The 18524-nt window shown below is 34.1% G+C and overlaps 1 long non-coding RNA gene and 1 pseudogene across 2 annotated transcripts; both read right to left on the reverse strand.

The window, feature by feature from the left end:
* Nucleotides 1-18524, reverse strand: part of LOC137007702 (uncharacterized) — a 1237067-nt pseudogene that overhangs the window by 929038 nt on the left and 289505 nt on the right.
* LOC137007740 (uncharacterized) lies at nucleotides 13436-16705 on the reverse strand. 2 transcript variants are annotated; one of them, XR_010892652.1, is made up of 5 exons: nucleotides 16468-16705; nucleotides 16304-16345; nucleotides 15969-16044; nucleotides 13952-14020; nucleotides 13436-13680 (listed from the first exon to the last, which is right to left on the reverse strand). It is a non-coding gene; the product is annotated as an uncharacterized lncRNA (long non-coding RNA). The 2 variants fall into 2 exon arrangements; XR_010892651.1 differs by having other exon boundaries at nucleotides 16304-16703.

Raw genomic sequence — 18524 nt, forward strand, 5'->3', positions numbered from 1 at the left:
CTGAAGTTTCATCATCACTGTTGAATTACACAATAAGAATTAGAAATACACCTAACACAACTGATAATCTTACACACCAAAAATTACACATATTATTTCATATTTTTCCTCAGATACATTTGTCTGAACTTTGTCTTGCTTTCGACATACATAACGCAATATTCATAAAAGTAATATGATCAAGTTATGTTGCATTGTATACAGTTTGTTTATAACTCAGCAAATGAATAGGGAATTTCATAGCAATTTGATATATTCATACTGTTGTGAGAGAGTATGTGTGCTTTGAGTGTGAGAATACTTTTACTAAAGTAAACAATTTAAAAGTGCACCAGAGAATTCACACTGGAGAAAAACCTTACAAGTGTCCATACTGTGATAATATATTCAGTGGGTCATCAAATCTGAAAAAACATGAGAGGATCCATACTAGAGAAAAACCTTACAAGTGTTCACACTGTGACAAGAGATACAGTGATTCATCACATCTGAAAACACATGAGAAGATCCACTCTGGAGAAAAACCTTACAAGTGTTCACAGTGTGACAAGAGATTCAGTCAGTTAGCACATCTGAAAAGACATGAGATGATCCACAGCACAGAGAAGCCGCACACATGTGATCAGTGTGGAAAGAGTTTCATTATTAAAAGTCACCTGAAGATACACATGAAGATCCATGCAGTGGAGAAACCACATCTCCACAGTCTGAAATCATAAGTAGTTCATCTTTATTGCTGAGAAAAAATGTCTCTTCTGTGTAAGTTAGATACAGCCAAATCTCTCCTCTCCACCTATAGTTGGCGCTGTTGTTCTGTTGCTGCTGTTGAATTATCCAGGTTGTGGATGAGGAGCGACCCTGAAATGTCTCATTCATTCATAGACAAGAACGCATATTGAGAAACGGCTAACTGTGTTCTTGTGAAACGTCATCAGTCGCTGTCCAAGTACTGTTCCAGTTCAAAGTTCACATCTAGCCAAGTACAGTTCAAATCCCTGGATGTGTTCTTGATCCGCCCCTTTTATCGAGGATGCATCAAGAGGTGACTTGCGCAGACTTGAGTCAGCCAGGTATCCCAGAATGCATCTCACACTAACCAGCAAGTGTCAATTGTAATTTAAACACATTACTGTTTTTATGTCATGATATGTAGAATTAAGAGTATTCAGGCAAGAATGTACTGTTTTAATGCTCAAATTTGTGGTTTATTGATAAAATGTAGCACGTATTTGGAGTTGTGAGATCCTGGCAATCACCGCTCAGCGCTCATGTACCCCGCCGAGAACAGCCTAACCTCGGCTAATCCTTCTGACGTTTGCCGCTGGCTCTGATGTCTCTGTAGTGCTTAAACATAATATAATTCATCTTTTGTAAATCTAACGGGTGATCTTTGCACTGCAAAAAATGAAATCTTGAGTCAAAATATCTTGAAATAAGCCAATAAATCTTGTTTTTTGTCTTCTAAGATAAATAAACTAGCCTAGAATTAAAAGTAAAAGATTAATTTGCTTGTTTTGAGCAAATGTAACTTAAATTTTCTTACTAAGAAAAAATGGCTAATTCTGGTGATTTATTTAAATGAATTAAGTATTTTTGTAAAGTGTATAGTATATTTTGACATAGTCCATCCTGAAACCAGAAATTTCAAGCCATACTTTCTTATTTTAAGATCATGATGTTTCTTATTTTTAGATAACAATGTTATGATAATCTGACACAAAGATTTTTTTTAAATTATACTATACATTGTTTAACTTCATTTGAACCAAATGAGAAACAAGAAAGTAGCAAATCAGAGAAGCATATTTTATTCTGTGCAGACAACAGTGTGAATTTATTTTGAGATGTCTTGTACAGCAAAAAGTATCTCATAAATTCAACATGCACAGTTTTTTTTTTTAACAGTAGCCAAGTACACATAAGGTGCTGAACAAATTTCATTTTAACAATGTCTTATCTTTAAACCTCTACAGTCAGTAAGCAAAATGGGAATAAAAAAAAAATTTAAAAAATAAATAAAAGAGGAAACTGACTGTGCTTTTTCACTTTTCTTTGTTCTCATTTTAGCAGTCACTGGTGCACTTGTACATTGCACACACATCTCCGAGATAATACTTCAGAGGAATATAAGTACGGTTCTTAAAACTGAGTGCATAATATGATGTATAATCTACAATTGTGTCTGCCTCCACTATCTCAGTGGCTTGAGCAAGGTTTGGGACATTGATTTCATAAGAAGCAAACTCATGACTGAAACCCAGTGTTATAGACCTGGCATTCAAAGCAATACAATGAGGAATTTGCAATGTATATGTTCTTTATGAGCCCGAATACAGGAACATCTTCATTTACACTTATTACAATCACTGACTTCTGACACAAGTACTTGTTGCCACATAGCTCAAGCCATTTTACTGATACCACATGTTGCACATTTTCTACACCCAAAAAATCTCTCATTTTATCCTGCACATACTTTATATTTTCCACTTCAGATGCAGGACCCAATAGAATGTCTTTTGAAAAAATTGGGTGATTCACACGGCTGATATTTTGACAACTCTCAAACATCTGATTGTGTTTAACCAAGGACTTGCAAACATTCTTGAAATTTAGCTTGGAAGACCACTGTTTGAAAAAACAGTGTTTAGATTCAAATCTCATACACATGTGTCTGATCATTGGACCTAAATCTTTAATCTGTTCAGGAATATGTATCAAATAATGTTGCTTTGGTGTTATGTTGTTCTCAGGAAATAACCGTTTCATATTGCTCAAATGTTGCTTAATAAGCAATTTAAGCTTTGCTACAGTGGCCAAAGAAATAACTGGTGCAAATAGGATCTGAACAATCTCTATTAACCCAATGATCACTTGAAAGTATTCATTTCTTTCACAGCTGTCCAATATGAATGGTAGGATCTTCAGTAGGACAAGCATTTGCCCAGCTGATTGCTTTAGTCTGTTATCATTTGATGATAATGTGGTGACAGTAATAGGGCAAGGTTTGTCTCGGACATCAGTTGAGTATGGGTATCCTAGAATAGCACTGTTAAATGTGTCCAATTCCAGTTGCCCTGATAGCACTAGATGTTTTAGTACAGTTTTTACTTCCAGTGGTGCCACACCTTCTAATATCACATGCATAATATCCTGAGGTGTTTGCCTGATGAGATCAAAGGCTGGAAAATCAATCAGTTTGCTTTTCCTATTAATTCCATAGGTGGTTTTCAAACTGCTTCTCAAAAAGTCTGTGGCGGCCCTCTCAATTGCATTACACTGTCTGACATGTCTATCTAAAGACCGTTTGACAAAGTTTTCTGCATCAAAGTAAACTTGCATATCCTCAAAACTACACTCACAGTGTCTGCATTTGCAGAATGCAAATCCAACTCCCTCTTTAAAGCCTGTTAGCTCATGCTGAGCCAGGGTATCACCACAGAGAGAAACTACTGCACCGTATATTGTTCTCTCTCCATGTGCAGATTTGATGTTCACTCCATTATACAACAAATTCAAATCATCTTGTATTCTCTGCAAAATTACATCTACACCACACTGAGAGATGTCACTTGATTTTGCAATGGCGAGTAGACGGATGGCATCTAACTTAGACCTCTGTTTAGGATTTATATTGCCCAAAGTATAGTACACCATTAGGAGTTTGTTTTTTGAGGCATGAGACCCCAGAGGATTGCAAAGTTCTATCTCATCAGTATACAGGATAAGCTGCAGAGCATTGGGTCTCACAGAGAATAGTGGGTGTGACTTCAAAATATCCCCATCAATAATGTCATTGATAAAGCCAGCCTTGCTTTGGCTTGGTCCATTGTCAAACATTGCTAGAATCATTGGATGTGAAAGTAGTTGTTCCAAACTTTGGATTAAAGGAATATAGTAAAAAACATCTTGTTCTTATTGCTAGAGCTTGTGAGGCTCCCCTTTTCCTCAAGGTTGCAGTCTGGGAAATTTCAATTTCTTCTGCTTCAACTACCATGAACTGCTTTTTTAGATTTGATTCTTGCATATATGTAGTGGAAACAGAGTCAAAGGGGTCTTCAAAATTATTAAAAACATCCATAACTTCACTCATCAGTTGATCTGTGACTCCAGATTGTCTCTGAATAACATCTGTAATTTGGTTTCGAAGGCAGTCCAACAGTGAGGCTTGATACTGCTGCACCCGGGAAATGATGTCACTGACCGCTCGCTGAAGGAAAAGCAATAATTTAGAAATAGCAATTCATGCACAAGGAACAGAATGTAAGAATATAGTTTTTACTGTAATTTCACATAATTAACTTCAGTGTCTTACCTGTGAAAGGCAGTGTTTCACACTTGAAGACAGTACAAATGCAGAAGCATGCTTTCTCAGTTCATCAACTTCAGGCTCATCATTTATGACACTTTCCTCTTGCTGGAAATAATAAAAAAAAAAAAAACATATCAAGACTTTAAAATTCAAATAACCTAATAACCTAACATTAACGGAGTGACAATTAAGTTAACCCAAGTGAAAAAAGTACAGTGCTCTATTTTCACACACTAATTTTGTACTTCATATACTAAAAATTCTTCTTTAGTACTTCTTAAGATCATCTTAAGAACATCTAAGTGTACTCAACTGTGATATTCTGAGACAGCATGAAATATGAACTAAAATGTGCTTTTAATATACTATCTCTGTATTTAAAAAATATATTTAGTTAATAGTTACTACTTGTAGTACCTTTGAACCCATAGTGTACAAGTGGTATCTAAATACAATTGTGAGTTTGTGCAGTTTATGCATCAAATAATCAATAAGTTATGTTTACCACAGGCTTTATTTATCTTGCTTATTCTTAATATTCTTGCTTAATATCTTCATTTTTGTGCCCTCTCTTTAATTTTTTCTTTCTTCTTCGAAAATGTGTTTAATAGGTTAGACAACTTTATATAATTTCTCTTATTATGTAACAACTTGTTTATTGTTTGGAAGACTGTATGTTGTACCGATTTGTTAAAAAAAAAAAAAAAGTGACGAATTGTTCTGGGTTCGGACGTTACTTGCAACATCTATGGGAGCTACATGACAAGTAGTTCTTCACTAAAGAGTATATTTACACAACAACGAGGTACTAAAAACTGACGTAAACGTTGATCCCCCTTCACAAGGATCTGCAAATTTGACTAAAAAGGCTGTATTACGCATGCGATGCCAGTAGTTGGAGATGTCACTTTGTCGAGTAACACCCCGCGAATACGTAATACACAAGCAGATGGCGTCACGCGTTTTTGTTGTTAACGCGGAGACGTTTAAGGCATAGTTTTCAAAGCCTTGCACTTTCAAACCCGTTTGTAGGCCCCCAAAACGCCGTTGTCGTGTCAATCGACGGCAAAACAATACAAAGCTTTCCGTTTCCAGTTATAAACATACTTTAAGATATCTGAAACTAAACAAAAAAAGCAGTAAAGCTAGTCGCCATTAAAATTCCCCATTAATAAAATAAATGGTACTTTTCTCCCGGGACCAAGACAGTGGCCAAGTTACGTGTCAGTATTCTGATACACTCATGAAAGTCAGGTATTATTAGTAAATTTGTGTCAACTTACGTGCACTGCCTCTTGTTCTGTTTCAGTCAACGGCGTAAACGCAGCGCCATCAGCAGAGCTGGAGGAATCGGCGATGTCTGGTTCTTGGCCACCGCTAGAGTTAAAATCTTCCTCGTAGTTTGCATCGCCTGACACATCATGTTCATTTGGCAGAAATTCTGGCTGAAGTGGGATACCGAAATTCTCGAAAAGTCTCTCTTCCACTTGGATTCCAGCATCTGCAGATGCACACGCACGGGAATTGTTCCCTTTAGCTTTAACATTATCTGCATTTTGACTTCCACTTGACCTCGATTTGTGACTGATGAAATGCGAATAATGCCTCCGTTTGACATGATAGTAAAATGAGTTGTAGTACACTCGGTATTCCTGAACGCAACCATCAATCCCACAGATCACATGAAAATCCGGGCTGGAACTATGCACAGTGTTTATGTGACTCAGCAGAGCCCTTAATGACAACGCCACAAAGAGGCAGCAAATAATACAACGCCAAATCATGTTAAGTGGAAAAATCTGAACATTTAGTTAAATAATTCATATTTTTACTCCATTCTCTTCTCCATACGTATTATCCCGCCGAAAGCAATCAGAAGAAATGACGTGATTCAAACTTTTAATCCAATCAAGGTAGCGGAATATTCCATTGGATATGAAATAGGTGAAATCATAAAGTATTATTCCTTAAGAGTGTTTTAATTTTCTACATTACTCAGGTAAAGTACAGCATTTAGAAGAAACAATGCTAAATTTTAATATATGACAATGTGAAATGTTACAAATATTATAATTTAAATAACTTTTATACACAACCCTAAGGATGTAGCGTAATGGAGACGGCCGTTTACGTCACTGGAACGAACGACCGGTGTTATGAAATATTCGGTGTCTGAGATTTTCGGTGACACTGGGCGGAGCATACCTGAATATTCACGAGTTTCCTGTTTTGAGTTAAAGCGCCACTGAAAAATGTTAGTGCACGCTCTTCGGCTTACATTAAAGGTAATTAGCATATGTTTCAACGTTAAACGAAGTCAAGCTTATATTCTAACTGTTATTGATGCACAAGATTTTATATATAAGCTATATTGTGTTATGTTGTGTCATGTGTTAGCTATGTTTGATATGAACACAGCCAATGATTCGCCAGAGGTGTCGTTAGGATTCGCTAAATGAGCCAATAGCGTTTTAAGTAGCCTATTTTTGTTGTTTCTGTATTACCTTGAGTCTTTTAAGCATATAGTTTGAAAGGTTGCCGAAATGTATGATAGCATAATAATAATAATTGTGAACTCCTGTGGTGAAGGCAGCAGTAAACTTTCCTAGTTTGCAGAAGCACTAATCTGGGTAGACTTGAATTTCTAGTGTTATATGTAATATGTTTCAAAAATTGCACACATGCATGAAAACATGTTAATGTACTTTAAATATAGTTTAATGATTACCCAAATCCATGATGAATTATGCATGTGATAACTAATATAATATCTATAGATAATATCCTTGATTCATTCCCAAATATAACTTTTGCCAATAAATATCCCTGTACACCAGAGAAAGCAGACACTTTTATTTTTCACTTTGTTTTGAATATGACATTGTATTAAAAATTTTAATAATACAGGTTTGTAGTAATGTCATTTTATTATATATTTCAGATTGAATGTGTCAGTAGCAAAGGCTGGTATCACTGAGATTGCATGAGCAGACCAAACTTTCATTTGTCTGTGATCACAAGACCCTGTGTAAAGTGTGTTAATGTGTGTTTAAATACAAGTGTTTTTGTTAATTAAATATGTCGTATTATATGTCGTGACTTCTCCTCATTTGTGAATAAAATTTCAACACAGAATCATTTGCTCTTTTTTTATTCAAAATGAAACTACTCTCATTATTTACTTTCATCTTTGATATTACAGATATGCAAATTACATGTTCTATTATTTTAGCAGCTAATTTAACATAAATAAAATTTTAATTGTTATGGAAAGCTTGTAGAATAGAACTAATACATTTCATTGTGAATATACTGCAGGTTTGCTCATTTAGTTCCATATAGTTTCATATCACCACTGTGTGAAACTGAATCCTGATTCACAGTGCTTCATGTTTTTTCACATTTAAAATGTTTTGTCAATGAAAGCATCATTTTGTGGGAAAAAAGTTTGAGAATGTTTCCTAATAATATGAAAAAAATAACACTTCATTTTAGGATTTAACAAAGTCTCTTAAAAATTATTTACCAACTGAGCAAGCAATTATATGACAGAACAATCACAGTGGTGAGTGTATGTCTGATTATCCACATAACAATAGCTAATATTCTTCATACTTTTGCCAATTGTCTTCTCCATATAAATATTTGTAAATAAAACCCACATTAGTAACTTTTAGTTTTGTAGCTGATTTTTGAATTTTAACATTGTAATTGTTGTGGAAAGCTTGTAGAATTAAACTAAAACCTTATGAAAGTGCTGCAGGGAAGCTCACTGTCTCATCATGTTTCTATTCATATAGAGAGCATTGTGTGTTTTGCAGAAAAAGATAAAGAAGGTTTACATTAATTCATACATGTCAAAAACATAAACAAAACAAACCTAACCCTCATTGTGTTTTAAAAATAATAATGTCTGGTTAAAGTTATGCAGCCTATCAACTGAGAAAGCAATAGGGAATGACAAAATAATTACAACTGAAACTTTTATTATGCAACCACAGATACATACAAGTTATCTTCTCAAACTAACTAAATTAAAATCAAAACAGTTACAAACAAACTCGATGGCTGTTGGCTCATTTCCTAACGATAGACCAGTGTCTGTAATCACTACTAAATTATATCTCACGTCACGACACAATGTAACCTACAAACTATTGAGCATACATAAACAGTTCTTAACTTAATCTTAACTTAATTCGATGCGGAAACGCAATCACGTTACCGAAAACAGTTCTGTGATCCAAGGACAATCCACTAAAATTTTCAGTGGCGCTTTAACTCAAAACAGGAATCTCGTGAATATTCATGTAAGCTCCGCCCAGTGTCACCGAAAATCTCAGACACCGAATATTTCATAACACCGGTGTTATGAAATATTGTTTGTAGGTTACATTGTGTCGTGAGATATACTTTAGTAGTGATTACAGCCACTGGTGGTCTATCGTTAGGAAATTAGTCAACATCGAGTTTGTTTGTTTTAGTAGGTTACAACTGTTTTGATTTTATTTTAGTTCGTTTGAGAAGATAACTTGTATAAATGTATCTGTGGTTGCATAATAAAAGTTTCAGTTGTGATTGTGTCATTCCCTATTGCTTTCTCAGATAGCCTGCATAACTTTAACCATACATTATTATTTTTAAAACACATTGAGAGTTAGATTTATGCTCCGTTTATGTTTTTGACATGCATTAATTATCGTAAACCTTCTTTATACTTTTCTGCAAAACACACAATGCTCTCTATGAATAGAAACATGATGAGACAGTGATATTAGCTTCCCTGCAGCACTTCCACAAGGTTTTATTTTAATGCGCTTTCCACAACAATTAAAATGTTAAAATTTAAGTGGTTAAATTGATCAGCTACAAAACTAAAAGTTACTAATGCAGGTTTTATTTAAAAATATTTAGGCTATATGGAGAAGACAATTGGCAAAAGTATGAGGAATATTATTGTTATGTGGATAATCAGACATGTATACACACTGCTGTGATTGTTCTGTCATTTCTTTAATTGCTTGCTCAGTTGGTATATATTTTTAAGGAGACTTTATTAAATCCTAAAGTTGTGTTATTTTTTTCATATTATAAGGAAACATTCTCAGTCTTTTTTCCCACAAATGATGCATTTCATTGACAAAAAAAAAAAAAAAAAATTAATGTGGAAAAAACATGAAGCACTGTGATTCAGTTTAAGGATTCAGTTTAACACAGCGTTGATATGAAACTATATGGAACTAAATGACCAACCTGCAGTATATTCACAATGAAATGTATTAGTTTTATTCTACAAGCTTTCCATAACAATTAACATTTTATTTATGTTAAATTAGCTGCTAAAATAATAGACCATGTAGTAATTTGCATATCTGTAATATCAAAGATGAAAGTAAATAATGAGAGTAGTTTCATTTTGAATAAAAAAAGAGCAACTGATTCTGTGTTGAAATTTTATTCACAAATGAGAAGTCACGACATATGACATATTTAATTAGCAAAAACACTTGTATTTAAACACACTTTACACAGGGTCTTTGGTTTGGTCTGCTCTTGTGATCCCAGTGATACCAGCCTTTGCTACTGACACATTCAATCTGAAATATATAATAAAATGACATTACAACAAACATGTATTATTAAAATTTTTAATACACTGTCATGTTCAAAACAAAGTGAAAAATAAAAGTGTCTGCTTTGTCTGGTGTACAGGGATATTTATTGGCAAAAGTCATATTTGGGAATGAAAGAATATTGGCTATAGATATTATATTAGTTATCACATGCGTAATTCACCGTGGCCTATTTGGATAGTCATTAAACTAGGCTATATTTAAAGTACATTAACATGTTTTCTTGCATGTGTGCAATCTTTGAAACATATTACATATAGAAATTCAAGTCTACCCAGATTAGAAGTGCTTCTGCAAACTAGTTTACTGCTGCCTTCACCACAGGAGTTTACAATTAATATTATTATGCTACCATACATTTTGGCAAACTTTCAAAACTATATGCTTAAAAGACTCAAGGTAATACAGAAATAGGCTACTTAAAACGCTATTGGCTAGTTTAGCGATTCCTAACGACACCTCTGGCGAATCATTGGCTGTGTTCATATCAAACATAGCTAACACATGACACGACATAACACAAAATAGCTTATATATAAAATCTTGTGCTTCAATAACAGTTAGAATATAAGCTTGACTCCGTTTAACGCTAAAACATAGGCTAATTACCTTTAATGTAAGCCGAAGAGCGTGCACTAACACTTTCAGTGGCGCTTTAACTCAAAACAGGAAACTCGTGAATATTCAGGTATGCTCCGCCCAGTGTCACCGAAAATCTCAGACACCGAATATTTTATAACACCGTTAACACTTCTGTTTCGCGGTTTCACCATTTAGTGCACTTGGAGGTAACCCAGATAGCAAACTGACATAGAATCAACGTAGAAACGACGTTTCTCGTGACATCGAAACGACGTTGATCTCCGACGTTGATCCGGCATCAGTTTGCTCATCGGGGTAATGTTGAATCAACGTCAGACACTCCATTCAAATCTAACGGAAAATCGACGCAATTGGTTTGGTTACCGAACGTTGAAACGATGTTGATTTTCGGATGGTTGAAACGACGTTGTAGAATCAACACATATTCAACATAAAATCGATCTAATTGGTTTGCTTACCTAACGTCGAAACGATGTTGATTTCAGCTGAGTGAAACGACGTTGTAGATCAACACGAATTCAACATGAAATCGATCTAACTGGTTTGCTTACCCAACGTTGATGTTGATTTCATTTGGGTGAAATAACTCTATACAATTAACACATTTTCTACTTATTTTAAAAATCTCAAACACTTAATACTAAAAGATAAGCCTGTTTACAAAATAATCACACATCACATTCAGTTAACATTGCTTTAATATTTACAAAATACAGGTACAAATAGCCTACATCGTTAGAGCATACAAACCTTCTATACAAGACTAACATAGAAAAGGCATTTACTCTCAAATACACACAAAGAGGTATACAAGTTAATTATTAGCTATTATAAATAGTCTCAAGCTACAAATTAAAAGCAATATTTACTCAAGTATAAAACTGGTCATGTTCTTTTGTACCAAATGTGTTATTTTTATTGGAGCACAAAAGGAGATGTAAGGCAGAACATCAAGAGACTGACAGCCTGAGTCAGACTACGCCATCAGTTTCTTTTCTTGCTGTGACTGAGACTATATGACTCTCTCCTTTTGTGTTCAACAAAAATAAAGACATATGGGTCACTAGATGATTTATAAAGAAATCTTACCCTTAAAAATGGAGGACAGAAGAATATAGACGATGAATTGGTTTTCCTTTGCAATTAAAATGTAAGTTCCTTGCTCTTGTAACAGGGATGTAAACTCATCAGGGATGAAAAGGGTGACAAAGATGTAACCCACAATTTCAATACAATGGACAATAAAATATATATTTTTAATTACTTTTTTAATTTCAAGGTTTATGAATATTTAAATTTATTTCATAATTATTATTGACATTTATATCAAAATTAAAATATTTCATCTTTATCTAAATGTAAACCAGTGTCAATTCATGAAGTGCCCCAATGATTTAACGGATTCACTCCTGTAATTGGATAAATGCGAATGTCACTCCTGAAAATTTGCAGTGCAGGTGGTTCTCTATAGCCCCCAGCTGTTAGAACAGTGACTCAATTATGCACATGCTGTATTGTATCTGGCATTATTGTAGTGAAACTGAGCAACTGACAGTGGAAGGTGTAGACAATATTTCAGTGAAGTCATCAAAATGTTTTAGTAGTTGAAAACTTAGTTCCTTTCTCTCTCAAAAACACAACACAACAGTTACACCTTTTAAATTTCAGAGTGTCTATTTACATAAAGTGCAAATAGCGTCCCTTGTTGGCAAACGCTATTTACACTAGCTTTTGGGCCACTCAAGTTTTAAAAAAGAAGCACAGAAGGCAACGTCTTTAGTAACACAGCAGTAGAGAGTAGGGAGTTCTGGCTTTTGATGCAGTTTCAAATCTGCCTTTTGCTAAGCTCACATTTATTTTCAATAAAAATGAAAATAATGTTCTAAAAGCGGAACTAAACTGAACGAGTGTTTAATAATATTAAAAATGTTTATTGGGTAGGGTTAGGAGAAGGTGTAGGGAGGGTTTTATTCTACCAATAAGGCAGCATCCATTTAATCATTTTAATAAATACAATCATTTACACTCTATATTATTGCATCCTGTTAATGTACAAAAATACTGAGGTGCAAATAGTATCTGCCAATATTAAGTAGGCCTATAGATAGCATCTATTTACTCTTATTGCAAAGAATTGATACTTTACATGGTGTAAACAGAATCTATCACTATTTTCACCTAGTGTAAGAAAATGTGCTATTGTCACTTAGTGCAAATAGCCGCTGCCTTTAATCTTTTTCATTGCAGGTGCACTAAACCTATTCTACAAATCACAAATTAAGAAATTCATAAGCTCAATTTGTTTGTAGATCAGTAAAACTTTGGCCAATCATGCACATTTCTTTGTGTATGATTTTGTGAATCACCTACACTGTTTGGCTATTCTCATGTGGTAACATTAAAGAAATATTAAGTGCTAGCTAAAAACAAACAAACAAACAAACAAAAACAGTTTGTAATTAAAAAAAAAATCATACATAAAAGAGACTTGTATCCCTTTAATATAGACTAAAATACTGAATGTCAAATAGTAGCATTTATAATAAATATTTAGCTACTGTTCATTTCTTGCCAAAACCATACTTCTACAGTGCATGTAATTTCGGGGTGGTGCAGTGTTGATTACTGATTGATTAATAATGACAAGATCAGATTGTCAGATTGTATATCTTTACATTTTGAATATATTTGTTAAAATTTGAATTCATGTTAATAAAAAAGATACTGCAAAGTGTGACATCATATCAGGACTGTTACAGTGTCTGAAGAGCACGGCTTAAATGTGAGCATATGAATTTCTTAATTTGTGAAATAGGATTTGTGCACCCCCAATGAAGAATTTGAAAAGGTGTAGCTGTTTTTGTAACTGGAGAAAAAGTTTGCAACTTTTAAAAATCCTTTCAAATTTTTAAATAAAAAAATAAATAAATAATTTACTGATGTATGACTATTCTTTAAAATTAGAAATCCCACTGTCACAGGTGCTCAGTTTTGCTATAATAATACCCGCACAGAACATGGTAGTAATCAGCCATCCATTTAAAAGCAGAGGTCTTTGTGGTGTACTGTTGGTACATCTGTCCAGGCCAACATCTGATGTCCTGATGCCTTCAACTGGGGATCCCTGAGAACCTGAAACAGAAATAGTACAGATCAAAATCATACATCATACATACCCATTACAAAGTATCTCATCTGGTAACACAAATTATCATTCCAGGTTTAGTTTTAGTGGGCATGATAATGCCCAAAAGAAATTATTTCAATTCGCCCCTCTGAATATTCCTCTAACGTGGCATTTTGTGAGAAGACCAATGACCTTGTCACGTCTTCTTTTACATTGTAATTTTCATATAAGAGAAATAATTAATGCAAAATATGAAACATCCATGCATTTACAAACCTCATTTGGATAAATACAATGGTGGAAAACTTGAATCAGTGTTACACAGGAAAGCCTGTCAGTGATGTGCTATAAAGTAAAAGGAAAGACACGAATAACACTGTAAAACTGTATTTTCATAGTGGGTCCTTTTATAATAAAGTCATTATATTATGTTTTTAAAAGATCTTGTTAATTTTGTTTAATAATATGAACAATATTAATAGTAGTAATAGTAGTAGTATATATAAATGCTAGAAAAATTTCACCATGAGCTGTTTGCATGTAAATGAACATAATGGGAACAGAAAGTAAAAAACAGCTCCATCTGAAACTTTTCAATCAAATCAAAGGAGTACAAGCTCCTGTTCTAAAATTATAGTACACAAGACACACAAATGAGAGGTACAGTCTCTCCCTAATCTTACAAAATAACAACCATCCTGACAAACACGTTGTATGAAGACTAGAGTTGGAATAAAACACCCCTCCTTATCCTCACATATCATATAAAGTATTTCCCCTCCTCAAGTCCATATTGTCCTTTCATCTTCAGGAAGCCATCTTTCAGCCTCCATGCAGTGGTTGGGTAGAGCTACATTAGGTTAGGACAGCCTTAAGAAGTTATTTCATGTGACTCATAGAAGTTATGTCAGTTATGTCATATGGGTAGGGATAGGTATCGTTATAGTTCTAACAGTATTGCTACTGTTAATTATTGATCGGGTACTTCAACGGTATTCTTATCGGTTCTTTTTATTATATACAAATTAAGAACATAATTAACATTGCTTTATAGATGAAATCAACTGAAGATAAAAGACATTAAATCTCTCAAGATCTCAGCAGAGGAGGATTAAACAACTCTAAACAACAACTAACACCGTGTCTACACCAGACATGACTTTTTTTGTGTCGCGCCTCAACAGCTAAAAGCTGACCGACTGTTGAAAATAGAACGCGGAGCCCGCTTACTGTCAGGAATTTGTTGTGTTGCGTCACTCCTCATCCAGTGTAGACAAAATCACAGATTATAACAGGTTCTATTATTAAACATGCTGAGAAGATGTTACTGTTTATGTGATCACAGATATTCCGTGCATCACAGCACATATGAGCTTTGAAGCAGTCTGTCTCAATCGAGATGTGTTATAGGCTGCCCACAATATGCGCGGCAATATCCATCGGCAACTGTAACAGATTTTAGATTTTTGAATTTCATCTTGGGATTTCAAACAGAAACAAGATTTTTCTTACCCCCCCCCCCCCAGAAAACAAGAAATATTTTATGTAATTTTAATTATCTAGAAAAGGCATCTTGATTTAACAATTTCTAGATATTTGGAATATAAACAACACAAAAATACTAAGTAAGAAAATTTTTTTGTAGTGCAGGACATTTTTAAATATATCTCCGATTGTGTTTGTTTAAAAGAAGAAAGTCATATACATCTAGGATGGCTTGAGGGTGAGTAAATCATGGGATAATTCTCATTTTTGGGTGAACTAACCCTTTAAGGTCTTTTTTTTATCTTTGGTTGATTTCATCTAAGGCTGTGCCTGGAAGTTTTTCACTTTTTCTGTTGTTGTTTCTTTCCTTCAGTAATTCTGCTCGTTAACAGCAGGACTGGTTTACGTCACGTGACAAGCATTGATAATGACACAAGAGTGGGTAACTTCTGTCCACCTCGTCTATAGGCAAGGACTTAAATAGAGAAATTTCATATGAATTAATATTGATTCTGGAATAAATTTTTTTTTTTTTTAAATCATAAACAAATTGCGATAGGTGAATCGATTTTTTTCCCCAGCCCTAACATCTATATAGCAATAATGAATAGTGCGTGTAATTTCTCCAGTACCGACGGCAGAACCAATATTGTTCAAGCTTATCGATACTCTGGTCTTTCAGAATTTAGCCCCGGGGCCTGTTTAATACCATGTTTCGGTACCCATCCCTACATATGGGTGAGCTCATAAGGATGAAAGCTTGAGTCAGTCTCTTGATTTGTGACTGTGCAGCTATTGTGAAACTCACCATCTTCATGTATCAAGTGTGAATGGCATCTTGTCCTGAAGAATCACAGCTCCAAACGCTAGAGATTACATCTCATCTGGTAACAAGAGCATAGTACAGCCATAACTGTAAGAACTCTAATGATATCTTTACCCCCTGATATTGCATTGATGATATAAATTCAAACACATTAGAGGCTAAGAGTATGAGCAATGAGTAAGCTGCCCAGATTTCTGTCGAAAATAACTTACTTGCCTAAAGTTGTCGACCCCTGGACCACAATCAGCATTTATAAGTAAAAATATTTAAGAATATATCATTAAAAAATGCATGCACGTATACAAATAAATAAATACCTTTGAGTGGAACAGTATGGCGTCTGTCACTGGCAAACATAACTACAAATAGACAGAGAAATACAATAAAATAGATTAATGACCATGATATCCTGTTATCATAATAGTTAAATAAATGATTATAACTACAAGCATTATAACATTATACTTGTCACGTATGTTACCTCTTTTAGCTGATTATTTAGCCTACAGGCCTTTCAAGAACAACCTCACTGAAACAACCTGGGGTTAATGATTTTAAAATGTGAGACTTCTTTCAAAGACATGTAAAAATCTTACAGACCCACAACTTTTCAACAGTAGTGTAGTGAATGATTGAGGTTTTGCTTACTATAGTCATCTGGTTCATGGCCTTTGACAGGAGGTCGCTCAGCTCTGCTGGGGTGCAGGAGGCCATCCTCATGGAAGGATCTAGGAACATAACATTCAATTTGTCACAGAGCCAACCACATTTATTACAGGTTTATTACAAGGAACCAAGCTAGAGCAGAGGTGGAAAGAATAAAATACATAATATTAAAAAAAATAATTTCTTAAGTTAACAGAATTTATATTTTTAGTATTAGAATTCACTATTGTACATACAGTGTCACTTACGTTTGGATGTCAAAGCCTTCTTTAACTAATGCATTAAAAATAATTTTACAAAAGAAAACTGCAGATGCATGGTGATATAGGTAAAATATATTGTGAAATAAATGCATTTTAAAATATTTAATGAGCTTTCTCAGTTCACCTGTGTTTCCTCCAGAAATGCTGCAAACTTTGGAATTTACCCTTTGTTGGAGGGGGGTTTTCTGTCGTCCCTGAAATTACAGAACAATTTTTATCAATATTTGTTTACCATTAGAGATCAAACCGTGTTTGAAATAGTTTCAGCTAATATTCGCGCTCATGTAAGTGACGTCACCGATTAACGGTACAGCCAGCGCATACTTTTAGGTTAAATAAATAAGTAAGTTTACCATCATTCATTGATAATATGCCAGCAAAACGTTAACAAAGCTATCAAAACATCTCATCTACACATAACGATGAGATTAAAAGCCCAAACTTTCATTAAACAAGGGCTCAAAATATAGAGTTAGCCAACCGCTTCTGAAAACGGTTGAGGATGCTAACGGACTTTTTCAAAGACACTAAATCATTTCTTTTAAGTAAATATTCAACAGAAGTGTGTCAGTTACACTTAAGAAAAGTGTCAGGAACAGTTTTATATATTATGTGTGTGATTTTGTGGACTAAACTTACCTAAAATCAGTGAAAACAACAGCGAGACGGAGGCTTGCTGCTTGACGTTTCCCCGTTTCCATGACAACTCAGATCCGCTACAGCATTTGAAAGCGATTCGAACGTTCAACGCGCACGCGCATTAAAACACGTCACAGTCATGCAGCATTTACAAACATAAACATATAGAATTATAACATTACATACAATTATTAAATCATGAAATTAAAATGCATTTTGTAGTTCTATCGACCCATTGTGCAAAATGAGAAAGTGAAACTTTAAAAGAACTTCTTTATATTTTTGGAAAACGTGCTTGGAGTATTTTTATACCAACACTTTACTTTTGTTATATATATATATATATATATATATATATATATATATATATATATATATATATATATATATATATATATAAAGCCAGTTTGTGCTTTTCAGATTCTCTTTAACTGTAAAAAAATAAATAAAATAAATGTACAATATATTAGATTTATTCATGTCCACTACAATGGGCACCAGGACGGAAGCAACAACAACAACAACAACAACAAAAAAACATATTTTAACCATACAGCATTATGAGCTAGAGTTCAAACACAGTATGTGAACTAGCGTTGAAGATTTTGAACTTAACACATACTGAAACAATGAGCAATGGCAATCAGAATGAAAAAATGTAAGATAGATGGAGTCTCAAAAGACATTTTGATTCTTTTTGTTGGTCGAGTGGGTGAATTGAAGTATGTACTTGCTGGTTTTGATAAATATGTGTTTGTGTGATTGATTGCATATAGCATCCAGGCATCAGTGTGTGTGTGTGTGTGTGTGTGTGTTGCTTTGTGTACACTCATAGTCATTTCACATTCGTTGTTTCACAATATTGTCTCTTGTTAAAAACTATACATAACATGATTCATGAATAGGCTATATTTTTAAAATATATTTTTACATATGTACACAGGCCTATTTATGCATGTAACATGAAGAT

Source organism: Chanodichthys erythropterus, chromosome 3 (assembly GCF_024489055.1).
Source record: "Chanodichthys erythropterus isolate Z2021 chromosome 3, ASM2448905v1, whole genome shotgun sequence".
Taxonomy (NCBI): domain Eukaryota; kingdom Metazoa; phylum Chordata; class Actinopteri; order Cypriniformes; family Xenocyprididae; genus Chanodichthys; species Chanodichthys erythropterus.